The sequence below is a fragment of the Zalophus californianus genome, chromosome 3, assembly GCF_009762305.2.
Source record: "Zalophus californianus isolate mZalCal1 chromosome 3, mZalCal1.pri.v2, whole genome shotgun sequence".
NCBI classification, from domain to species: Eukaryota; Metazoa; Chordata; class Mammalia; order Carnivora; family Otariidae; genus Zalophus; species Zalophus californianus.
In genome coordinates this window covers 185987146-186013137 of record NC_045597.1, presented here as the reverse complement: position 1 = coordinate 186013137, position 25992 = coordinate 185987146, and the positions used below count along the sequence as shown (strand labels likewise).

Sequence of the window (25992 nt, the reverse complement as noted above, 5' to 3'; positions counted from 1 at the left end):
GTGTGTGTGTGTGTGTTGAGTTGTATAAGTTCTTTATATGTTCTGAATACTAACCCTTTATTGGATATGTCATTGGCAAATATCTTCTCCCATTCAGTAGGTTGTTTTTTAGATTTGTTTGTTGCTTCCTTTGCTGTGCAGAAGCTTTTTATTTTAATGTAGTCCCAATAGTTTATTTTTACTTCTGTTTCCCTCGCCTCGGGAGACAGAGCTAGAAAAATGTTGCTACATCCAATGTCAGAGAAATTTCTGCCTGTGCTCTCTTTTAGAAATTTTATGTTTTCAGGTCTCACATTTAGGTCCTTCATCCATTTTGCTAATATTTTGTTGAGGATTTTCACATCTCTATTCATCAGAAATATTGGCCTATAGTTCTCTTTTTTTTTTTTGAAGTGTCTTTATCTGGTTTGGGGTGTCAAGGTAATGTTGGCATCATAGAATGAATTTAGAAACTTTCCTTCCTCTTTTATTTCCTGGGGTAGTTTGAGAAGAATAGGTATTAACTCTTCTTCAAATGTATGGTAGAATTCACCTGTGAAGCCATCTGGTCCTGGACTTTTGTTTGTTGGGAGTTTTTTGAATACTGATTCAATTTCATTGCTGATAATTGGTTTGTTCACATTTTCTATTTCCTCCTGGTTCAGTTTTGGGATGTTATATATTTCTAGGAATTTATCTATTTCTTCTAGGTTGTCCAACTTGTTGGTATGGAATTTTTCATAATATTCTCATTTTAGCCTTGGTATTTCTGTGGTGTTGGTTGTTACTTCTCCTCTTTTATTTCTGATTTTGTTTGAGTCCGCTCACTCTCTCTCTCTTTTTAAATGAGTCTAAAGGTTTATCCATTTCATTGATCTTTTCAAAGAATCAGCTCCTGGGTTGACCGATCTGTTCTATTGATTTTTTTAGTTTCTATTTTATTTCTGCTCTAATCTTTATTATTTCTTTCCTTCTACTGGTTTTGGGTTCTGTTCTTTTTCTAGCTCCTTTGGGTATAAGGTTAGGTTTTTACTTGAAATTTTTCTTGTTTCCTGAGGTAGGCCTATATTGCTATAAATTTCCTTCTTAGAACAGCTTTTGCTGCATCCCAAAGATTTTGGACCATTGTGTTTTCATTTTCTATTGTCTCCGTGTTTTGTTTTGTTTTTTTAATTTCTTCTTCTATTTCTTGGTTGACCCATTCATTGTTTAGTAGCATGTCATTTAACTTCCATGTATTTGTGTGTTTTTTCCAGATTTTTTTCTTGTGGTTGATTTCTAGTTTCATAGCATTGTGGTTGGGAAAGATGCATGGTATGACTTTGATCTTTTTGAATTGTTGAGACTGGTTTTGTGGCCTAATTATGTGATCTACTCTGGATAATGTTTCATGTGCACTTGAGAAGAATGTGTGAATATGCATTCTGCTGTTTTAGGATGGAATGTTTTGAATATATCTGTTAGATCCATCTAGTCCAATGTGTCATTCAAAGCCACTGTTTTCTTGTTGACTCTCTGTTTGGATGATCTATTTATGTAAGTGGAGTGTTGAAGTCTCCTACTATTATTCTATTACTATTGATTGCTTCCTTTATGTTTGTGTTTAGCTGCTTTATATATTTGGGTGCTCCCATGTTAGGTGCAGATATTTATATCATTATATCTTCTTGTTGGATTGTTCCCTTTTTGATTATATAGTGTCCTTCTTTGTTTCTTGTACAGTCTGTTTTCAAATCTATTTTGTCCAATATAAGTATTGTTACCCTGGCTTTCTTTTCACATCAATTTGCATGATAAATGCCTTTCTATCCCTTCACTTTCAATCTGAATGTGTCTTTAGGTAAGAAATGAGTTCCTTATAGGCAGCATATAGATGAGTCTTGTTTTTGAATCCCTACTCTGTCATCCTATGTCTTTTGATTGTAGTGTTTAGTCCATTTACATTCAAAGTAATTATTAATAGGTATGTACTTATTGCCATTTTTTGATACTTGTTTTATGGTTATTTTGTAGTTCTTCTCTGTTCCTTTCTCTCTGTTTTTGAAGCTTTTATTTATTTGAGAGAGAGAGAGAGAGAGAGCGAGCGGGGGGGTGGTAGGGAGGGGCAGAGGCAGAGGGAGAAGCAGACTCCCCACTGAGCAGGGTACATGATGAGGGGACTCTATCACAGGACCCTGGGATCATGGCCTGAGCTGAAGGCAGACACTTAATTGACTGAGCCACCCAGGCACCCCTTTTCTGTTCCTTTCTTCTCTTGCTCTCTTCTCTCAGTTTGCTGAGATTCCTTTCTCTTTATTTTTTGCATATCTACTACTGGTTTTTGATTTGTGGTTACCACTAGGTTCGTATATAACATCTTATGCATATAGCAGTCTATATTAAGTTGATGGTCACTTAAGTTTGAACCCATTCTTTAGTCCTCTCCCCCAACCCCCACGTTTTAGGTATATGGTGTCATAATTTACATCCTTCTATTTTGTGAATCCATTGACTGGTATTTGTAGGTACACTTAATTTTACTGCTTTTGTACTTCTCATTTTTCTTACTCCTGTTTAGGGTCTTTCCTTTCCACTCAGAGTCTCCTTTAACATTTCTTGTGGGGCTGGTTTAGTGGTCATGAATTCCTTTAACTTTTGTTTGTCTGGGAAGCTCTTTATCTCTCCTTCTATTCTGAATGATAGCCTTGCTGGATAGAGTATTCTTGGCTGCAGATTTTTTTCCTTTTAGCACTTTGAATCATGCCACTCCCTTCGGTCTGTAAAGTTTCTGCTGAAAAATCAGCTGATAGCCTTATGGAGTTTCCCTTATATATGCCATCTTCTTTTCTCTCACTGCTTTTAAAATTGTCTTTTTGTCTCTACTTTTTGCCATTTTAATTACTATGTGTCTTAGTGTGGACCTCCTTGGGTTGATTTTGTTGGGGGCCCTCTGTGCCTTCTGGATCTGGATTTCTGTTTCCTTCCCCAGATTCAGGAAGTTTTCAACTATTATTTCTTCAAATAAATTTTCCACCCCCTTTTCTCTCTCTTCTCCTTCTGAGTCCCTATAATGTGAATGTTATTATGTGTGATGGTGTCACTGAATTCCGTAAAACTATTTTCATTTTGTATTACTTTTCTTCTCTCACCTGCTCAGCTGGATTGCTTTCCACTACTCTGTCCTCCAGGTCACTGGTCCATTCTTCTGCTTCCTGTAGTTTACTATTTATTTCATCTAGCATATTTTTAATTTCAATTATTGAGCTCTTCATCTCTGATTGGTCCTTTACTACGTTTTCTGTCTCTTTGTTAAGGGTCTTACTGAAGCCTTCCACTCTTTTCTCAAGTCCAGTGAGCATCTTTATGATCACTACTTTAAATTCTCTATCAGGCATATTACATATCTCCTTCTCATTTAACTCTTTTGCTGTGATTTTGTCCTGGTCTTTTGTTTGGGACACAGTCCTCTGTCTCTTCATCTTGTCTAACTCTCTGTGTCTGGTTCTATGTATTAGGAAGGTCAGCTGCATCACCAGCTGTTGAAAGTAGTGACTTTATGAGGAAGAGTTCCTATGGTGCCCTCTGTTCTGTTCATCAGAACTTGGCACTTGAGGGGTGTCTCCTTTGTGTTTCGTGCACCCTACTATTGTGGCTGAATTGCTTTTGCCTTCAGTCCATTCATTTGCAATGGCTCTCTTTGCCTGTTGTGGGCAAGGTTTGATGCCTGTGTTCTTAGTGGGCCAGTCTGGGGCCACCCTAGATTTGAGTTGAGTCAGACCGGGTGTTTATCAAAGATGCAGTAGCACTGAACTGCAGGATGCTTTCTTTGTGTTGTACCCTGGAAAACTTTTGCTGGTAGGCAGGGCCTATAGTCAGACCAAATATCTGCCCCCAGCCCATTGCTGCAGTCAGACTGGTGTGTGTATGGTTACCTTCCCCTCTGCCCAGGGTAAGAGTCACTTTGGAATGGTGCTGTCCCCTGTCAGGACTGCTTGCACACCGCCAGGCTTGTGGCACCACTCTGGACCAGCTCCAGGCAAGGACTTATTGAAGGGGACAAGTCCACAGAAAATGCAGAAGGCAGGGCTTGCAGTGTTAGCACGTTTATGAGGGTCTGCTGTGGGAGAGGACCTAGAGCCGAGGCCTGGGTGGAGGGGGCATGTCTGCAGGAGAACAAAGGGGTGGGGTGTGCTCTTAGCAAGTTAGGTAGCAAGTGTTGCCACTACACTGGTTCCTGCTGGTGTCCATGTATCTTGGCTGTGCAGCAAGGGAGGGAAGTGCTGCCAGCCAGCTCCTTTGTTTCCAATGATCCCTGCCCGTCCAGCACAAGCTCTGAGATTAGTAAACAAGTCTCCCTCCTGTATAGCCCAGGTGTTTTTCAAACTGCTGCTTCTATGCTGTATCTCTGTGGAGCTATTTGTTGTCTTGTCTCTTTAAGGACAGGGACTCAGTTTCCTTTCTTCTTCCAGCTCCCCCAGAGCAGGGCCTGCTGATTTTTGAAGTTCCAGGTGTTAAGCCCCACTGATTGTGAAAATTTGTGAAATTATGCCCCTCTGGTTTTCAGAACCAAATGTTGTGGGGATTTGTCTTCCCCATGCGGGTTCCCTATGCCTGTGGTGCTTGATGTGAGGATCCATTTTGCTCCCAACTGCATCTCCACACTTTCTACCCTCGTTGATGTAGACTCCTCTCTACACTGAGCTGTGGAGAGTCTGTTCTGCCAGTCCTCGGGGTGTTTTCTGGGTTATTTATAGGGATGTGGATGTTACCTAGTTTTATCCACGGATGGGGTGAGTTTAGGGCCCTCCTACTCCACCATCTTCCCCCAAAGTGTCAGCAATCCAAATGTGTCAGCATTTTAATATCCTATATGGCCAAACTAGGAATACCAGCTGCATATTAGCCTTGCTGTACCCAGAATGGACTGGAAGACAGTTTGGAACAGATAATGTGGCATCAGGATTCACAAATAAATATGGTTTTCCCACTGTGTGAAGAACTACTTCAGAAGTGTAAAAGATATAAAATTGTTTTTAGTCTCAGTACGAGGCTCACACAGAGCTTCTAAGCACAGGGACTTCAGGGCTTGCATTCACAGCATGGGCAACCTTAAGCCAGATGTGACAAAAACTAAGCTTGCCTCAGCTGCTCCTTTATCTCCCCCTTCCTTGCACACCTGCTCTTTCCTGGCCTTGGCCTCCTTCACCCCTGGGTGCTCTATCTGATGTTCCCTATCTGACATGCCGCCAACGCTCCCAGAGCATTTCATGCTCTTGATACATTCATCCGATATCAAAATGCCCTGCCCTGTGTCTTTTTCCCTCAGCTCTCTGCTCTCTCAGAAACTGAGAAACCCATCTGCATTCAGTTGCCGATGGTTGAAAGTATGCTACACAATTGGGGAAGGAGGCTGGTTCTATCCATTCTACATAATGTTCGCCCTGATTTCCAGGAACACATCCTTACCATGCTCTGTTGAACTAAGTAAATAAACAAGAAGGGCTTCTCTCTGGCCATGACCCTTCCACAACTCACAGAGCAGCACCTTACCACCCCTAGCTCCCCAACTGTGAGATCTAAGCCAGTTGGCTGGAGCTGTGACTCAGCCAGAGCCAAGGGTCTAAACTTGAGGACCACCTCATCATAAATTAGACTAGATCAGACTGAGATCAAGGGAGCTACAGTGTGTGAAATGGGAGGAGGGAGAGAGAGAACAGGCCCTTGTCTCAGAATCTTTTTCACACCCACCTTCTGTCATGCCTACAATCCATTGAATCATAAGAGCTTCTCAAGATTCTAGTATTGATGAGAATAAACACAGCCCCTGGGAAATACTATAATTCAGTGTTTATTCATCTATTCATCTTTCCCAAACATTTTTGAGCACTGCGAATATGCAAGACATCTACAGTTGTATCATTTAACAGTGATCAAAAATACATCCCAAAGCCTCCAAGTCTCTATCATGTCATCTTTTCAATTATCACTTATCTGCCTTTATCACTATCTGAAGTTAGGCCATCTATTTGTCCACTTGTCTGTTTGCATCCTTTCCGACCTTCCCCAACATGTACCTCACAAGAGAAGAGACCTGACCTGGCCCATCACTGTAACCCCACTGCCTAGAACAGTGTCTGCATGTAATAGCACAGTGTGAGTATTTTGTTGAATGAATCAGAGTGAGACAATGATGGTGATGATAGCCAATCCTGGAAGTAGCTATGCTGTGCAACACGCTGTTCTGGTTTCTCTACGTATATTATTTTATTTAATCCTCACAATCCAATGAGGCAGGTGCTGTTATTATTCCCATTTACTCAGAAAATTGAAACCAGAAATGTTAAGTAAAATGCCCAAGGTCACACAGTTAGTGAATGACAGAACCACACCTCAAGCCCAGGCAACCTGGCTCCAGAGCCCATGATCATAACCACTTCACTGCACTGCTCTGCAAAGAGAAGCAAGACAGACCTGGTCCCTTAGAGAAAATTCTAGTGGGGAACTTGAAACAGGAGATGAATGGTCATCCCACAAGCTAGAATGTGATAAATGCAGTGAGAGGCCATAGACTAGGTGATGGGTTAGTTCAAGGGGTCTCAAGAATATCCTTTCTGAGGGATGCCTGGGTGGTTCAGTCAGTTAAGGGTCTACCTTTGGCTCAGGTCCTGATCTCAGGGTCTTGGGATGGAGCCCCACGTCAGGCTCCCTGCTCAGCACGGAGCCTGCTTCTCCCTCTCCCTCTCCCTCTGCCTGCTCCCCCTGCTTGTGTTCCTTCCCTCCCTCTCTCCCTCAAATAAATAAAGTCTTAAAAAAAAAAAAAAAAAGAATATCCTTACTGAGTGGCAGAATAGGATCCAGGTGCCCTTGAGTTATGGAGAGGACTGCCAGGAAAAGATGGGGAGAAAAGTATCCCAGAAAAAGGGAATAGTATGACAAAAGTCACAGAAGTAAAAAATATGAAGCCACGTTCAGAGACTGGTGCGAGGAAGAAAAGGAGTTTGTCCAGATGGAGCCCAGGACTGCAGGGGCAGAGAACGGAGTGGTGGAAGCTGAGGCTGCGTTGGGGGCGAAGAGGGGTGTGGGCACTTCATGTGGAAGCGGGGGTGACATGATCTGAAACTTACCTTTGAAATGCCTATCTGTTCTAGCCTGGCGACCAGGAATAATGGTCACTAAGACACTGGAGACCCAGGAGGTGGGCAATTTGGCCCGAGGATGAAGAATGTCATTCCCAGCAGTCAAGGTGGTGCGGGGCGGCGGGGGGGGGGGGAGGGTGGGGGGGGAACCCACTTGGAAATGATCAGAGGACCAGTCGATGTCAGAGGCTTGATGAGCAAGAAGGCACCTGGAGGGAACAGTGTGGAGTGGAGAGATGCACCACTGAACTGGGGACAGGTTGGGCTCCAAAGACAATGTGTTTGACAACTTTGCTCTGGCCCGTCCCTGTTCATAGATGTCATTTAAATCCTGAACCTCAGGCCTTCGTGCTGAGACTTTCTTTCTTTTCCCCTTCCTCCCAGTTCATGAAGAGCTCCCTGCAAATCTCATCCTTTTGGATCCTCTCAGGCCTCTGGGTTTTCTGTTAAATTTAAACAAAACATGGAGTATCTACCGCTGATCTGTGGTGTTATTTAAAATGCCCTGAGGCTAGGATGCGTGGGTGGTTCAGTTGGTTAAGCATCTGCCTTTGGCTCAGGTCATGATCCAGGGTCCTGGGATCAAGTCCCGCATTGGGCTCCTTGCACAGCCGGGAAGCCTGCTTCTCCCTCTCCCACTCCCCCTGCTTGCTCAGTCTCTCTCTCTCACACTCTCTCTGACAAATAAATATCATAAAAATCTTTAAAAACAAAAAATAAAATAAAATAAAATAAACAAAATGCCCTGAAGCAAAATAAATTTCAAGCCAGGAATGCACCCTTCTAATCCCCAAAATGGAGTTCTTGTAAGGAAAAGGGAGCAGATGAGCCATGGTCCTGGACTGAACAAAGGAAAAGATGTTTACGCACAGCAACTATTTTGCTGTCGGCAATTAGAGAAAGTTGACATCCAGAGGGGGAAGTAGGCTTGTTACGGCACCTGGACTGGATGGCCCCATGGAAGAACCAAGCGGCACTCGGAGATCTTGGAGGATAGGAGGTTTATTTAAGGCCGGCGGGCTCAGAGGAGAGTGGTCTCCAAAGGTCTAAGCCCCACACAAACAAAGGGGGCAATTTATATATTTCTACTTCCACATACTTGGCACTTTTGGCGCGTGCGTGAAGCGGGGCAGGGAGAAGAACCCGGATTGGTGCGTGGGAAGCAGAGCAGGGAGAAGAACCCGGATTGGTGCGTGGGAAGCAGAGCAGGGAGAAGAACCCGGAAGAGCCCCGGGGCAAGGACTGGGACTCTCTTGCTGGCTTGGTCAGCCATCCTAGGACACAGATTTTCCTTATCATTCCCCCCTTTGATGCCCCTTTAAACACCTAGTTTAGAGGGCATCATTCTGTTTGACTCTGAAGGTTGACAGCAAGGCTTGGGGCGAACACAGACTTAATCATAAACTTAACAGCACACCAGGTAGCAGAAGACCAGGACTGATTGGGGCCAGGAAAACCGTGGTGAAATGCGCTCAGGAGTAGACAGCAGAGGGCCAGTAAAAGTGGGATCTATGACCTTAGGTAGAAGCCTCTGGGGGACAGTCCAGTCAGGAGGGGCAACAGTGCAGAGTCCAACTCCCAAGATGAGAGAAATCACGCCGATGAGAGCCAGGGACCACGGTGAGCAGATGTCCATCAGTCAGTTGGGTCTCGTCGAAGGTGAAGCTGGAGCGGGTTCGTGAAGTCTGGCTGGACGCTCCACTGGCACAGCTCCTCGTCCAAATGATGAGCTTTCTTCTTTCTTCCAATCTTTGACCCAAACTGAGTCCCCTGTCTGGAAGAAGTGTACCTGAGACCCTAAGGAGATTGGGGCCCTCTCAAAGGTGTACTTTTATAGGGTGGCCCCCAGGGCCTGAAGCTGCTCCTTTATCCCTTTATCTCCAACCTGGTGCAAGTTTCCTGGAAAGTTTCCCAAGCACTGGGGAAGCTGTCCATATGTTAATTAGAAACCTGATGTCCCGGGCGTGCAGCGAGCACGCAGGAGAGCTAGGGGTAGCAGATCTGGCCATGAAAGTTAGTCTCCTGACAAAACTTTGCTAAGGTTCCCTTGAGGGTGCAATTCACTCACTCTACTGTTCAGAGACCCCGTCTCCTCTTGCCTTGGTTCGATCGGAGCCTAGTGTGTCCAGTGGGCTCAAAGGTTATCTGGGCCCTTAAACTTAGAGAGTACGTCTCGGCCCAGGAGAGGGATGGGGCAATCAGGCAGATAAAGGAATTCACGTCAGACCCTGTGGCCCCCGAGGTCACACTGGCGAGCCTGGCACAAGGGCTGTTGTATCACCCACGTCCTGGCGACCCCAAGGATGGCCGCAGTCCTTTTGCCGAAAGGGGCCCCTGGGGAGGTGACAACAGAGTGCTTGGCCCCAGCATCAACCATAAAATTCACTGGTTGGCCCCCCACCTTCATTCTGACCGTGGGCTCATGGGGGCCAAGGAGGAAAGAGCCCGGTCCCCCTCAGTCTGAGTCCATTCCCAAAAGGCCTTTGAGGTCCTCCTCTCGGGGTGCTTCCTCGTGGCGGCTGGGCATTCGTTTTTCCAGTGCCCTTTCTCTCTACAATAGGCACATTGATCCTTTGCCAAGGGGGTTCTGGGCTTCCCCCCTTTCGGTGGTTGGGGTCTCCCCGTCTTTGTGTTGTCCTTTTCTTTCAGGGCGGCGGCAAAGAGGCTGACTTTCTTTTTCATCTTTTTGTCGGCTTCCCGTTCGGCTGCGACCTCCCTGTTCATGTAGACCTTATTGGCAATCTCTATTAGTTAGGTGATTTCATCCCAGCAAAACGCTCTAGTTTCTGAAGTTTTTTTCTGATGTTTGGGGTGGCCTGAGCCACAAAGGAGGTGTTTACCATCCGTTGGCTTTCCTGTGCCTCGGGGTCAACTGGAGTGTATATCCTGTGTTCATGGGTTTCTCAGCTCCTACCCGGATTCCCCAGATGTGGGCCTGTCCCTCAGTTGTGATGAAGTCCCATGCTGGGCGCTCTTCGGGTGCGGCTGTATTAGCCCAGGCAGCAGGGTTGATGACTCCCGCTGGTGCGTGTTCTTCCAGGTACTGCCATGCATCTTTCATTATTCTCCTCCTTTCCTCTGTGTTAAACAGGGTGAGGAGTAACTGTTGGCAGTCTTCCCAGGTTTGCCAATGAGTCTGGAAGAGGGATTCTATGAGGTCTACCGTGGCCTGTGGTTTCTCAGAGTAGGATGGGGTGTTATGTACACGTGAGACTTGTCACTGGTTCTCCTGTTACGACTCACCATCGTTGGGACATCCAATGTCCCTTCTGAAGGCCACCCGACATCAAAGGTGGGCCATTCCAATTCACATAGGGTTCTCAACTTGCCGGGGTTCATCCTGACTCCATAGTCTCTCGAAAACCCTTTTCCCTGAACTTTGGGGCTGGTGAGTAGTGTGGAGTCTCCAGGTGAAGTTGAGAGATTTGTTCAAGATCCGTACAATGTCTGCCACAAATGCAGGTCCATTGTCACTATGGATTTTTAATGGCAGGCCGAAACAGGGCACGATCTCCTGCAAGAGGACTTTAGCTACTTCCCAGCTTTGCTCCGTCCTGCTTGGGAGGGCTTTGACCCACCCAGAGTATGTGCATACTATTACTAGGAGATATATGAACCCCCTGCTCGGCCGCACATCTGTGAAGTCTACCTCTAGATCTTCGAAGGGGGTTGCTCCCATCCTCTGGACACCCGGCAGGGACTGTGGTGCAGACCGAGCATTGTTTTTAGCACATGTTATATACATCGTTCACTCATTGCTCAGCATAGTACCAGCAGCTGACTGATGTAGTAGTGCTTCTTGAGAAGGGCCTCTAATGCAGTTTTTCCCAGATGAGTGAGTCGGTGGTGTTCCTTGACTAGTTGCCCTCCAGTTGCTGTTGGAACAAAGATGTACCCATCTGGCATCATCCACCAACCCTTTTCAGTCAAGGTGGCTCCCTCAGCCATGGCCCATTCCTTTTCCTTTTTAGTGTAACTGGGAGGAGGGACTTCTTCCGGGAGTGTCAGGGACATGGTGAGGGAAGGGGCTCTGTCTGTGTCCTCACTGGCTGCGGTCTTGGCTGCCTTATCTGCCAGACAATTTCCCCGCACTATGGGGTCAACTCCTTTCTGGTGTCCCTTACAGTGCAGGATTGCTACTTCCTTTGGATACCAGATGGCTTCAAGGAGACTCAGTATCTCCTCCTTGTTCTTGATAGATTTTCCTGCTGCGGCTAGGAGGCCCCTTTCCTTGTAGATGGCTCCATGTATACGTACAGTAGCAAAGGCGTACCGGGAGTCAGTATAGATGTTGACTCGCTTGCCCTCACTGAGGGTGAGGGGTCGGACTAAGGCATGTAATTCAGCCCGTTGAGCTGACCATCCAGCTGGTAATGCCTTAGCTTCTAGGACTTCAGTGGTTGTGGTTACTGCATAACCCTCTTTCCAGGCACCCTCTTGTAGGTAACTGCTGTCATTGCTGAACAGCGTGAGCTCTGGATTCTTTATGGTTTGATCCCGCAGATCTGGATGGCTCGTGTAGATTTCATCAGTCACCTCGGAGCAGTCATGGTCTGATTCCCCCTCTTCTGTGGGGAGAAAGGTTGCTGGTTTAATGTCCTTACTGTTTCAAGGGTGACCTGCAGGTTTTTGCAGAGGCGCCCTTGGTATTGCGCTAGCCGAGAGTGGGGAAGAAAACGGTGTCCCTATGTGTTCAGGAGGAACACAGCTGCATGAGGGACCTTGACATTAAGTTCTTGCCCCAGGGTAGGTTTGTCTACCTCCTTGATGAGTAGGATTGTGACTGCCAGCACCCTGAGGCACGGTGGCCATCTGGCTGCCACGGGACCCAGCTTCTTTGACAGGTAAGCCACTGGCCGTTGCCAGAATCCAACAGTCTGGGTGAGTACCCCGAGTGCTATTTTTTCCTTTTCAGTCCAGGCAGGGGGTTCTCGATCTGGTCTTCCTAAGAGATCATAAAGGGGTCTTGCTATTGCCGAGAGCCCAGGGATACAGATGCGGCAGAATCCTGCGTGTGGATTCCGGTAAGGAAAAGGGCCATCATCTCCCTGCCACAGCCCGCCCCAGACAAAAAGGGGGCCTACGAGAATTCCTGGGGGCCCCCAGGAATTCTCCCCCAGGGAGATGATGACCCCTTTCCTCTCCAGCCCTAGTTCTCTCTTCCCTTGGGCGAGGAGGAAACCAAGGTATCGGACCTGTTGTTGGCAGATTTGTGCCTTCTTCCATGAGGCTCGGTATCCCGAGTCTGACAGGTTTTGTTTTTTTTCTGAGCCACTTAGGTGCCCCTGGGGGTTGATTTTTAAACACACAGCTTCTGGGATAACACACAGCTTCTGGGATATTCCCCCCATCCCAGGGGTTGCTTTTTCAAACACACAGCTTCTGGGATAGTACCCCCATCCCACCCATTTTGATTCAGTGGGTTTGCATAGGAGGGATTGTATTACACCCAGTGCTCATCACAACACGTGCCCTCCCTAATACCCATCACCTGGCTACCCCAGCCCCCAAATAGTTGCCTTTTTAACAAGGTCCTCCCAGGTGACTCTTACAAAGGAGGTTTGGAAACAATGTCTAAGCTTTGCTGTTCAGAGTGCAGCCAGTGGACCAGCAGGATCTGTATGGCCTGGAGTGTCTTGTTTAAATCGCCAATGTCAGCCCTACCCCAGACAGACAACTGGAATCTGCCTTTGAACAGTGTAGTGGCTTGGCTTTTGATCTGACCTCTTCTCTGTTTTCGTTCTAGTACGGTTCCTCCCCCTGACTTCCTTGCCCCAGTCTTCTCCAGAAGAGCCAGTGTTCCTTGCCTCTCCCTACCTGAAACCTGTCCCATCCCTGGGGGATGCTCGCCCCAACCTCCCACCACCCAGAGATGACAGGGAAAGGTGCTCTGTGAAGCTAAAGAACCTAAACAGCTGGAGCTCTTGCCTTGTTAGAGAAGGCCAACTTGACTCCCAGGTCCTCTGACCTCTGCAAATTCCAGACCCCCAGGCCTGTCTCATGATCTCAATTTTGGTTGCTCCGCTTTGTCTCCATCAAATGTTCTGAAGCATTTCACACACGACCGGGCTTAGGCATTTTGGCCAGACCTTCTTGAAATTTTTGATCATGGTCTCTAGAACCGTAGGTTTACTCTGTCCTGACCGCATGATGTCCCCGTGTGTGGTGGCACAGAGTCCTGAGGAAGGGGGGGCCGTGCCTCCTGAGATGAGGAGACCAATCAGATGCCCGTCCGGCCGTGTCCTGAAGAAGCTCAGGTGAGGCTTAGCCTTAGCAGTCTCAGCATTGTGACTTATAGTCAGAAACTATTCCGATGCCACCATAGACCGTATGCCGTTCACCATGGAACCGCAGATGGGCCCACACAGACTCCACAGGCTTCTGGGGACTTAAGGGTGCCCGCTGCGGAGTCACAGAATCAGTCTGCTTGAGTAAGCCAAGTCGGACAGTGCATTCATTCACACATTCACAATCCAGAAGTTATTACATTCCCTCCCTGGGAATCCCTACCTGTGAGACCTCTAAGAGGTCTCTGGGAGGTGATCAGGCTCCCCTTCCACCCCAGTGGGGGTGGGCCTGTCTGGGTCCTGGGGCCCCAGGCCTTACCGGAATCCAACATCGGGACCAGGTCCTCATCTGCCAAGTCTCCTCAAGTCCGGTGGGAACAGCGGAGCGGGGCCAGCCCGAGGCGACCGGGGTGGGAGATTGCTGAAAATGAGGCAGGGCGCGCCTTCTCTGTTACAATCCCTCGTTCTGTCACCACCCTGCCGTTGCCCCCAAACCGGGGGCAACAATGGGCCAGCGCGGTTGTGTTTCCTGGTCAGGGAACCAAATGTTAGGGAACCTGGACTAGATGGCCCGATGGAAGAACCAAGCAGTGCTCGGAGATCTTGGAGGATAAGAGGTTTATTTAACGCCAGCAGGCTCAGAGGAGTCTCCAAAGGTCTGAGCCCCAAGCACAAACAAAGGGGGTAATTTATACACTTCTACTTCTGCATACTTGGCACTTTTGGCACATGCGCGAAGCAGGGCAGGGAGAAGAACCCAATCGGTGTGAGTGGGAAGCAGAGTGGGGACAAGAACCCAGAAGAGTCCCGGGGCAAGGACTGGGACTCTCCCACCGGCTCGGTTGGCCATCTTAGAACACAGATTTTCCTTATCAGGACAAGAGCAGTGAACCAGAGGATTCTCCACAAGGCCAGTAGGAACAGAGTAGGACCTCCGACCCACCCAGTGGCAAGAAGTGTCACCCATGCAAGCATTCCAAGTGCTAGTTACACAGGGCACTGGGGCCTGCCATCCAGAATCAATCACATGGGAGCCACGGAATCAACAGAAATACAAGGCACCCAGGCCCCATGTCATTCAGGATCCTCATCCTTGCAAGGGATGGATCTTAACCCAAATTGACTCAAGCGCACACATTGGTCCATGTAACAAAAAGCACAGATTCTGGAAAGCATGGCTGGGCCCAGATGCTCAAATGAGGGCATCATTACTTTGTGTTTCCAACTAATGGTTCTGTTCTCTCTAATCTTCGATTGTGCACCACCCCCATGTCCGATGTGGTAGCAAAAGCTCCCCCCAGCAGTTTGAAGCTTGGGTTTCACAACCTTAGTGAGGCCAACAGAGAATGCCTCTTTTCCAATAGTTAAGCCAAAGTTCTGGGATTGGGGTGATTAGCTTGGTTTGGGTCATGAGTCCATTCCTAAGCCAATTTCCATACAGAGGGCAACAAGAATGGAGAGATGTTAAGTCTGCAAAGGAAACTCCTTGTAGCTTTTCTGAATTTTCTGGGACTGCCTAAAATCCAAAACCCAAAGGCAGAGAAACAGGAAAAGAAAAAGCAGTGAGATTAGCCAGTTTCCTGCAACATTGTTAATGAAGGCCACAATAGCACTGTTTGATACGAAATGGAATTTGGCACCGGAAAAAATTCAGTTAGCAAATAACAGGGATCACTCATGTCCTGCTAAGTGCCAGGCATTGTTCTAAGGACTTTACATACTTTAAAAATTCTTCTTTACTCCTAAATACTTCAGTGAGCATTTCCTAAAAACAAGGACATCCTCTCATGTAACCAAAGCACAATTTCCAAAATTAAAAATTTAACAAAGTTATAACACTGTTACCTAATCTCCGGAACTGAATCAGATTTAGCACTACGACTGGTAAAAACAACCTGGGATCCCACATTGCATTACATGTCACGTCTCTCTCTTCTCTTTTAATCTGGAATGTTCCTGGATCTTTGTCTGTCTTTCATGACCCTTGCCTTTTTTTTTAAGATTTTATTTATTTATTCGAGAGTGAGCGAAGAGAGAGAGCACACATGAGCGGGGGGGGGAGGGGCAGAGGGAGAAGCAGACTCTGCACTGAGCAGGGAGCCCGATGCGAGTCTCGATCCCAGGACCCGGAGATCATGACCTGGGCTGAAGTCAGACTCTTACCTGACTGAGCCACCCAGTTGCCCTGACACACACCTTCTTGAAGAGTACAGGGAAGTTAACGCCGAGATGTCAAGAAGGTAAGTAACCTCATTAAGAGGAGAAAAAAGTAGTGAACATTGAGATTTGAATCCAGGTGATGAGGCTCCATGGTTTATACTCCTAACCACTAATTTGTGCTGCCTCTCAAAAGGGCTGCTATCAGGCCATCTTTTCTCTGAACTAGAATGGGTTGAGATGACACCATTTTCACTACGTGAGAAAGAAGTCCCCTGCTTACATGCCAGGCATGTGCGTTGCGTGCATTATCCTACTTAACCCTCACAATAACCCTTTGATGTGGTCCTGCTCCATCACATCTACTCCAGGGCTAATGCCCAGGCTACATAAACACAGAGGAGAGGACTGGAGTCCAGCTCAGGCCTGACTGACCTCACAACCTAAATACCTAAGCACTGTGTTCTCTTGGCTTCTGCCACACATTCTCTGCTGCTTTGCATCCAGGAAGAGGACAGCTCTTTGGTTTTCATAATCACTGGTTTACATCGTCCTAGGAGTTTCTTAAGGCTGGCCTTTGGCCTTCACAATATATTGAAATCAACTGATCTTCTCTTGCAGAGGAACCTACGTAGGCCCGGCTGGGGAACCTGCCTGGTGAGGAAGGTTACAGAAACCGTCTGGGGCTGGACGAGCCACTGGTGTCCCAGAAAGAGCACTGGGCGTCCAACTTGCCATCAAGACAAAGAGGAAAACTGGAAACCGCAGACACAAGGTCAAGTCAACATGAGCAAGAGTCAGGCAGAAAACAGAGTGGAGGAAGGCCCAAGAGCAGGGTAGAACAAAGAGGCCCAAGAACACCGCCGCCACGGGCTGAAGAGCTGCAGCCCACTGTCACCTCTTGCTAATCGGTTTCCTAGGTGTCTGTCCAACTAGAAGGTACAGGGTAGAAGCATAAGAATTCCACCAAAAGTGATCATAGAAAACAGAGTCATAGAAAAGAGAACCATCCACCCCCTATGTAAAGTAAAAGAGCCTGTCTACTGATTCTCCCTTAAACGATACATTGTCCTACAATAGCTTGCATTCATTTTCCTGGAGAGCACACTTGTCCCACAAGAAGAGACTGGCTCAAGGGGCCCCATCCAAACTCCTTGCCTCTTATGTTCACAGCATCCACATCTCATCTCTTCAACTGGATTCATCAGAAACATTTGCTTCTGCAAATAAAGACTGAGGTCATGACTGAGCAGAGAAAACGCTGGATCTTTCTCAAACCGGTTCATGGAGTCCCAGACTTAGTCTTTTGCCCCCCCCCCCCCAGACTTCGTCTTCTTCATTAGTGACCTTCTCAAAGAATATGATGTGGAGTTGACTTTTGAACATAGAGCATGAATGTTTTCATGTCGACGATCCATTTCTGGACACTCAAAATATTTTAAAAATAGTGTAAGTTACAAGGGTACTGTGCTTTAGAGGGTGTGATAAAATTTAAATCTAAACCTATATGAAGGTTTGGTTGTATAATGAAGTTGGTGTATAAATATATTGGCATGTGGGTATTCTTCTGGCCTCAGAAGGATTGATTAGGCATTTCCATTAGTGAATACACTGAGAGCATTTAAAATAACATTTGATCTACAAGCAACTTCTTGGGAAAATGGGTATTGAATAAAAGAAGAAACACCTATAGCTGCAAGAAAAATATTTAATGATTTGCTTACTATCATCACTGATTTCCTTAAAGTCCTTAAAAATCATGTTTAATATTAACCAACAAAATTATCATACAATGGCCACGAAATGAGCATTACTTCTTTTAAGACACATGCATGAGGAAATTTTTAATTTCCAAGTTAGTGACAGCACTGGCATTTTTAGAACTTCTACTCTTATGAAGTCACATGCTACTCCATGAGGATATTGATTATTTCTATCAGAAAGGAAAATGTAAGACACTTGGAAGACTAAGGTAAAGATGCAAACATGTTGCTGACTTTGCTGTATTTCACCCTTGATCTGTCCTTGAATTTGAATCCATAGAAAATGTAAGCTTGCAACCACCTGGGGCAGGAAAAGTTTTGTTGGTGCTTTGAGATGAAGTCTGAGGAGGTCCTACACCAGGAAGAAAATTCCAGCCTGAATGCTTGGGATTTCTCTTCATGTCGTTGCTTCTAACACCCCTTAGGAAAAGCAAATGGCCTCTCACTCACAAACCAGACCTGTGGGCAAACACTGGGGCTCTGTCACAGCTCGTGTGTCAGACAGCTGTGTGCAGGCAGTGAGAGAAAGGGGCTGGTGCAGGAACCACAAAGCAGGACACAGGCTGATGAACTCTAAAATAATTAGGCTTTTCTATTGGTATGCGTTAGACAAGTATGTAAGTAGTACATCGTGACCATGATTTTATGGATATTATTGCTTAAGATGAGACTAAGGAAGGAATTTATTTTTTTTTAAGATTTTATTTATTTATTTGACAGAGAGAGACACAGCGAGAGAGGGAACACAAGCAGGGGGAGTGGGAAAGGGAGAAGCAGGCCTCTCGCGGAGCAGGGAGCCCGATGCGGGGCTCGATCCCGGGACCCTGGGATCATGACCTGAGCCGAAGGCAGATGCTTAATGACTGAGCCACCCAGGCGCCCCAGGAAGGTATTTAAATGAAAGAACAGAGTTGTGTAATTAATTGTATCTTGGACTTCAGGTACATAGAAGTGGATTCACCATCACGCTTAGATCATAACCCATTCTCAGCACAGCTTATGGGTCAGTCAACCTCCTGAGAGCTTTTCTGTAATCTGAAACTGGCCCCTAAAAGCATGGAGGCCAGAGAGAGACCAAACAAAGAGGCAAGCCACTCCAGGTTGGGAGGTGGCAGCTTTAATAAGCAAGGGAACTTAGAGAGGAGGCTTGTCTTGGGCACCAGCATGGTGAGTGGATCCCCACACCATCCACCGCATCTTAAAAGTTTAGATAGAGGCCTTAACTAGGGTCAGTCACATACACCATGCAGGTGTTCTCAACACGGCATCACCATCTCCAGGATCTGTCCTTGGAACAGCTTCTGGGAATGGGAAAGACAGGGGCAGGGGTGAAGAGCCTCCAAGTGCCCAGGTCCAGCTCTCAGGGCAACTAACGGTCCCGTCTTTTCCATGACCTTCCGCAACACTGATTTATATGTGGTCCACTCTAGTCAATTTTGGGAGGGGGGATTTTTTTTTTTTATTGGTTTTGGGTTTTGTTGTGTTTTTGCCATTCAGTGGTTTCCAGTTTATACACAATCTTGCACAACCATCACCGAAATCACTTTTAGAACGTCTTCATGACCCTCAAGGATCCCTGTACCCATTAGCAGATACTCTCTCCTGCCTCCCCAACATCCCCAGCCCTAGGCAACCACTAATCCACTTTCTGTCTCTACAGCTGTGCCTACTCAGGAGGTCCCCTCTAAGTGCAATCATACAATATGTGACGTTTTGTGACCAAACTCTTTTACTTAACATAACGTTTTCAAGACTCATCTGTGTTGTAGCATGTACCAGGACTTCATTTCTTCCTGTCACTGAACCACATTCCATCTGACAGATCGACCCCATTCCATGCGGCCATTCATCAGGTGATCGCCATCTGCGTTGTTTCCACTGTTGACTATTATGAATAATGTTGCTGTGAACATTCATGGCCAAGTTGGTGTGTGGACTCATGTTCTCCTTACTCAGGGGTATACCCGGAGGAGTGGAATTGCAGGGTTATTTGGTAGTTCCTTGTTGCATCTTTTGAGGGGCCACAAACTTTTCCACAGCAACTGTGCTCTTTTGCATGCCCGCCAATGGGACACGAGGGTTCTCATTTCTCCACATCCTCACCGACACTTATTGGTCAGGTTGACACAGAATTGACCGTCACAGTGTCTTTGCAGTAAACATGGAGGGGTGTTGGCGGGGCCTGCCGTCTACACTGAGGGACAGACAGAACAGCGTCCGTGGGACAACGATGGAGTTTTTGAGTCATCTTCGGGTCCGGACTCACTTCCTAGAGGTTCTGCTCAAATGAGGTAGTCGAGGCAACACATTAAGGTATTCCTCAAAAACCTTCAATATCTGAGATGCCTGGGTGGTTCAGTCAGTTAAGCAGCTGCCACTTGGTTTTGGCTCAGGTCATGGTCCCATGGGTGGTGAGACTGACCCCAAGCTGGGCTCCATACTCAGCAGGGAGTCGGCTTGAAGAGTAGCTCCCTCTGCCCCTCCCCCCATTCACAGTCTCTCTCTCTCTCTCTCTCTCTCTCTCAAATAAATAAATAAATCTTAAAAAAAAAACCTTTCAATATTCTGTGCTAGCAGCTTCCTCAAAAGCTGATTTTATCCCAATCTATGCCTAATCCACACCGTTAAACCCCCAAAATTAAGGCACAGATTGTCCAAATTCTTAGTTCCACCCCAACTCCAGTTATGAAATCAGTTGAATGCATGACTAAAACTAAGAGATAAAAATAATAATAAATGAATAAATAACACTAAGAGAAACAGCTTCTAGAAGCAGCTCTTGAAATGTTTCATTTTCTTAAGGGACAAGGTTATTACCTGATATAATTCAATGAAAAGTAAGACTACTATGGGAACCGTGTGTAATTTGCCTGAAAATCAAGAGATAACATTAGGTTTCTCTACTGAAGATCCATGAGAAGAGTTTAGTGTTTGTCTTTTACATTCTAATTTAGAGTGGATTTCTAGTCCTCTAACTGGATGTACCAACCCTTGGATCACAGTTAGGCCCTTTGCTCTGGGCCTGCTCTCCAGGTACCTGTGTCAGCGAGAGACCCCTAGGCAGGTAAGAGCAGTGACACTTGTGAAGGAGACTAATTTACCAGAAAGCCTTCTATGGGAAATGAAATCAGTATCTTGAAGAGGTGTCTTCACGTCCGTGTTCACTGTGACGTTATTCACGTAGTCAGGCTAGGGAAACAGCCTAGGTGTCTGTTGATGGATGAATGGATAAAGAAGATGGAATATTATTCAGCTATAACAAAAGAAGGACATCCTGCTATTTGTGACAACAGAGACCGACCTGGAAGACATCATTATTTTTTAAGATTTTATTTTATTTATTTGAGAGAGAGAGAGCACAAGAGGGGGCAGGGTGAGAGGGAGAAGCAGACTCCCCGCTGAGCAGGGAGCCCGATGCGGAACTCGATCCCGGGACTCTGGGATCATGACCTGAGCCAAAGGCAGTTACCTAACCAACGGAGCCACCCAGGCGCCCCCGGAAGACGTCATATTAAATGAAATAAGCCAGACAGAGAAAGACAAATGTATGATCCCACTCATAGGTAGATTCTTTAAAAAAAAAAAAAAAAAAAAAAGATTGAATGTACAGAAACACAGGATAGAATGGTTGCTTGGTTGCCAGGGACTGGGGGATGGCAGAAGTGAGGAGGTGCTGGTCAAAGGGCACAAACTTTCAGTTATAAGTTGATTATGTTCCGAGGCTGTAATGTACAGTGTGGTAATTATGGTTAACAATACTGGATTGTATACCTGAAGTTTGCTAAAAGAGTAGATCGTAAGTGTTCTCACCACAAAGGAAAAGGTAACTGTATGAGGTGATGAGTCTGTGAATTAACTTGATTGTGGCAATCATTTCACAATGTACTTGTGTATCAAGTCATCGCATTGTATACTTTAAATAGATACAGTTTTATTTGTCAAATTTACTTCAATAAAGCTGGAAAGGGAAGGAAAAGAAAACCCCCTTTGGGCCTTCCAGATGTGAATTACACATGGTCCAGAGTAGAAGCTTCTCAGAAAGCAGATGAGAGGTTTCATGGGGATTTGGGATGGGGTGAGGCATGGATTACCAAGGGTACCATGAAAATTCTGGAGTTATTTGATTGAGGTGACAGTTCCCCTGACTTATGCTAAAACTCATCAAATTTAAACATGCACATTTAAATATTTATGGTTCATACTACATCACTTATACCTCAATAAATGTACAAGGTTTCTGAGGGGAAAAACAAATGTAAAAATCTCACAGACCTCTTTTCAAACAAGATGGGCTATCTGCACTTGAGGCACTGCCCCAATCTTGACGTGCTGTCAAAGCCTGCTTGAAGTGAGTGATATCTGAGGACAGCCGAGAAGGGACTACTAACCATCGATTTGCTCATGTTTCTGATCAGCAAATTAAAACATCTGGAACACATAAGCCTAGTGCCTCATCAAAATGTCCTCAGTTAGCCATAATTTCTCACAATGTTCTCAATTATTTTTCAATCAGGGTCTAATATAAAAAATGGCCATGTGAAATCCATGTAAATATTCTTTCTTGCAAAAAAGAAAATGAAACAAGGAAAGAAGAAGGCAATCTGTGGTAGAGAGCATAATGGTCCCCCAGAGATGTCCACATCCTAAGCCCTGGAACCTGTGAATATAATAGGTCACACGGCAAAAGAACTAAGGTTGCAAGTGGCTTTAAGATTATTAATCATCTGACCTCAAAACAGGGAGATTGTTTTGATTATCCAATAATCCCATTACCAATGGGTAAACCAATGTAATCCCAAGGGCCCTTAAAAGTGGAGGAGGGAGACAGAGGGTGATGTGAGCCAAAGAGAAAGGCATGGAATGATGCAATGCTCTTAGCTGTGAAGACAGGAGCAGTGGCCACAAGCCAAGGAGCGTAGGCACCCTCTCAACCTGGTGGCTCTTCCCTGGAGCTGCCAGAGGGAACACAACCCACCAACACCTGGACTTCGGCACAGTAAGACCCATTCCAGACCTCTGACCTCCAGAACTGGAAGATACTAAATTTGTGTTTTCAGCCACTAAATGTGTGGTAACTTACTACAACAGCCATAGAAAACTACTATAAATGCCTTCGGGTGAGGTGAAATAGCACTGGCTTCATTTATGCCCATTCCCTTAACAATTTTTTTTTTAAGATTTTATTTATTTTTTGACAGAGAGACAGCGAGAGAGGGAACACAAGCAGGGGGAGTGGGAGAGGGAGAAGCAGGCTTCCCGCCTTAACAAATATTGAGAACTTTCCATGGGCAAAGAATTTTGTTGGGAACAGGGTACACACACATGAAATGAAATTTGTGCCCGGTGCCCTTGAATGTGTAAGAGCCAACGGGCAGATACTGACTGGAAAAAGAGCAATGAGAGGTGGGACCCAGAATGGGAAGAGGAATTAGGGATGCTCAGTCCTCTTTGGCCAAGAAGACTGCAGGCCCCGCCCTTCTCCTCCATCTACCAGGTGCCATATTTGGCGGCCCAGACTTGGGTGAGGGTTTGGTTCCTCTCTTCCCTGCTAGCTCAGTGAAATGGAAGCTACTTCTCTCACGCGCATGTGGGGCGAGGTTTCAAACCCTTTCCTGCGGTTATAAATGTGCAGAGCATTAGCGAGCCTCAGCCAAAGCTATAAACTTCAACCGGCCACAAGAGTGTGCACGTGGGATGACTGCAATTTTTTCCTGCCAAACCAGAATTAGCCGGTATAGGAATGAAGGAGCGTGGAGATTTGAAATTGCACCAATTGGAAGAAAGCCCAGGTTAGGTTCGGGCACCTCCAAACGTACCCTTTTTAAAGCCACACGGACTGAGGCCTGGAGCTCGAAGCTCCACGAAACGCTCACCTGGCCTGGCAGCGAGCGGCGGAGAGGAGCCCGGGCGCCGCGCACCGAGCGCACAGAGGCGGCAGGAGAGCCGAGCCGCAGCCACCGGCATCTCCATCCAGGATGCTGGGCGACATTGCAACAGCTCTCTACGCCCAGCCGCTCAGGGGGCTCCGAGGCAAACAGCAAGTTCGGGGATCGGGGCCCGGAGCCGAGTGAGGCCGAAGCCCCGCGCAGCGCGCGAGCGGTGAGTCTCCCGAGGCCGTGCGGCCCCGGAGGCACCCTGGACCGCGGGTGGCCGCTGCTCTCCGGGGACCTCGGCGAGGCGCGGCGCAGGCCGGAGGCAGGGCCGGGAAGGCTGCCGGGCGGTGGCGGGCAGGGCCGCCCCGAGGCGCGGGGGTCGCCAGCTGCGGGCGAGGCCACCGCGGGGCGGGCGGGGAACCTCGGGCCAGGGCGGAGCGTGGGGACGCGCGCCTCGCTCCCCCGGCGGCACCCCGGCCGGGCCGCGCTCCCGCCTCCGCGAGTCCAGTTTGAAACTCGAACCACGCAGTGGCGGAGCGGAGAGGGGGAGACCAGGGGCTGCGGTTAGGGGACGTTCCGGGGTGCGGAAGCCTCCCCGCGCAGGCGGCCGGGACTGCGCTCGGCCCGCTTCCCTGCGGAGCTGGCGGGTTTCGAGTCCGCCGGAGACGCGGGTGCGCGGGATGGGGCTCTCGGGGTGCCGGGGAAGCGGGCAGAACGCGGAGCCCGGCAGTGGGGCGCGCGCAAGCCCAGGGCATGCAGGTGCTGGTTCCCCCGCACCTCCCGGGGGGAGGAAAGGGAAACTAACGGGGGCGAGGGACGCGGGGCGGCCATTACCCGGCCAGAGGCCGCCAAGGCCATTGGCGAGGTTTTAAAGAAACTGAATTCTGCTTACCAATTAAGTCGTTTTCTTTCCGCGGGAAAGTTGATTCAGCCTAATTAGCAAGGATGAGTGAGGATTATTATTGAGGATTAGAAAGATTCCTTTTTCGCCTTGTCTGGCGTGTGTGTGTGTGTGTGTGTGTGTGTGTGTGTGTGTGTGTGTCTGTGAGAGAGAGAGAGAGAGAGAGAGATGGGGGGAGGGTGGATAAAGTAGGCTTTGGAATCCCTCAGGCCTGGCTCCACTCCCTGCTAGTTTGACCTCCAAGCTTCACTGTCCTCATTCGACAATAGCCTCAGCTTCCTCGCCTGTGAAATGGGACATTAATGCCAACTGGACAGGATAGGTGTGGAGAAGCCACTCATCACAGCCCCTGACCCATAGAAGGCATTTGTATGTTTAGTTCTCCCCGGTACAGCGTGAACCCAGGGGAAGTTTCCGATTCCCCTGCGCTGGCCTCTCCGCACTCCCTAAGCTCCCCAACCATCGCGGCTCTAACCTCTTCAGCCTGTTGGGCTCAAGTGCGCCCCCTAAGGCCCAAGATTGCCTTGCACACCAGGTCTAGAGGGCGAAAGAACCCACGGCCCAGTTGGAGGCGGACGCACCACTCCCCTGCGTCTTATGAAGAACCAGTGACCGTCCTACTTTGTCCACCTTTCGGGAAGGTTGTAATTTTAGTTTTAACCGGGCGCTTTCCCCTTTGCTTGTCATTTATAAAGAACTCACCGCATGCCGACATAATCATAGTAGCCAAATTAAAAGTGAATGACTTGTTTATAAAACTTACTCTGGGAACAGAGCTGTGGAATATTAATTTAGTTTTAATCTCTGATACACTCCAGCTGGCTCTAAATTATTTTCGCCTCAAACTGGTAGCACATAAATATGTGGCTGGCCTCCACCTCATAGCTTTCAGGGATTACTTCATTTCCCTCCATTTATGATGGTTCTTCCACCATTTATGAACCCACATTTGGGGCAAATGGAAGGTTGACTGTTGGTCCCATAAACTTCCCGTCGTTTTCCTTCACCTTCTTCTGTGCAAGGCCCTAATGTTATATGCTGAGCTTCCAGCAGGCCAGCCTCGAATGGGTTCCCTCTTACATATTGATCTTAGAGGAAGCCCCACACTCAGTGCCTCCATCTACCCTCAGTGTACCCCATGCGTGTTAATATTCTACACTTGTGTCAGGATGTGGAGAAGGTGAGAAAGCTTGAAGGCCATGTGGTGGAGAAAGACAGCCTGGGGACAGGATGGTCCAGAACCATCACTGGTTCACTTGCGTGCTCTCTCTCTCTCTCTCTCTCTCTCTGCTCATGCTGTGTAGACTAGGATTTTAATACTCAAATGGTTATTTTGTATCTTATGGTTATGTAAATGCTAAAAGCAAACTTGGGGGTGGAAGGGGTAGAAATTCATTTTTCTGTTGTCTTTTGTTTGTTTTAGTTGACCTGATTGGGCAGTAAGTTAACTGTGATTAGTCAAAACGTGAATTGCTTATAGAGAGATTTAGGTATGAAATGCAGATAGCTCTATTAACAGGTGTGTCTTCAGGGACCTCCTGAGGACGCGACAGAACTTCGTTTTAGCCACCCTCACCCTCCACCAGTCTCTGCATTGGCTACCGTACGTTACGCGCACCCTTGCGCCTCTTGGATAAAGCTTGGCAATTAAATGCTATTTGATGTCATTTATTTATGAACAAATAAAATGCAAATGTTGAGAGCAGTTCAGTGACACCTGCATCTCTTAACCCATAAAATAAATAATTCAGTGAGAATATCAAGTTCTTAACATTGCTTAGGAAAATGCTCACTATTTCAATCGTGAGTTGAAAAACTGTAACTTTTTTGATATTATTATTTCACTTTTCCCTTGATGTAAGTGGGCTTTAGGAAAACGCCAAGTTGTGTTGTGTTGTCTTACTAAACGGAGCTGAG

The 25992-nt window shown here is 47.1% G+C and overlaps 2 protein-coding genes across 2 annotated transcripts in view; one reads left to right on the top strand and one right to left on the bottom strand.

The window, feature by feature from the left end:
- LOC113919718 (probable G-protein coupled receptor 148) overlaps positions 1-24525 on the bottom strand; it is a 54529-nt gene extending 30004 nt beyond the window's left edge. Inside the window, exon 1 of the mRNA XM_027589314.2 lies at positions 24067-24525. The gene's annotated coding sequence lies outside the window, so the exon portion shown is untranslated. The remainder of the gene's footprint in view (positions 1-24066) is intronic.
- Positions 23271-25992, top strand: part of SLC16A14 (solute carrier family 16 member 14) — a 28838-nt gene continuing 26116 nt past the window's right edge. Inside the window, exon 1 of the mRNA XM_027589312.1 lies at positions 23271-23400. The gene's annotated coding sequence lies outside the window, so the exon portion shown is untranslated. The remainder of the gene's footprint in view (positions 23401-25992) is intronic.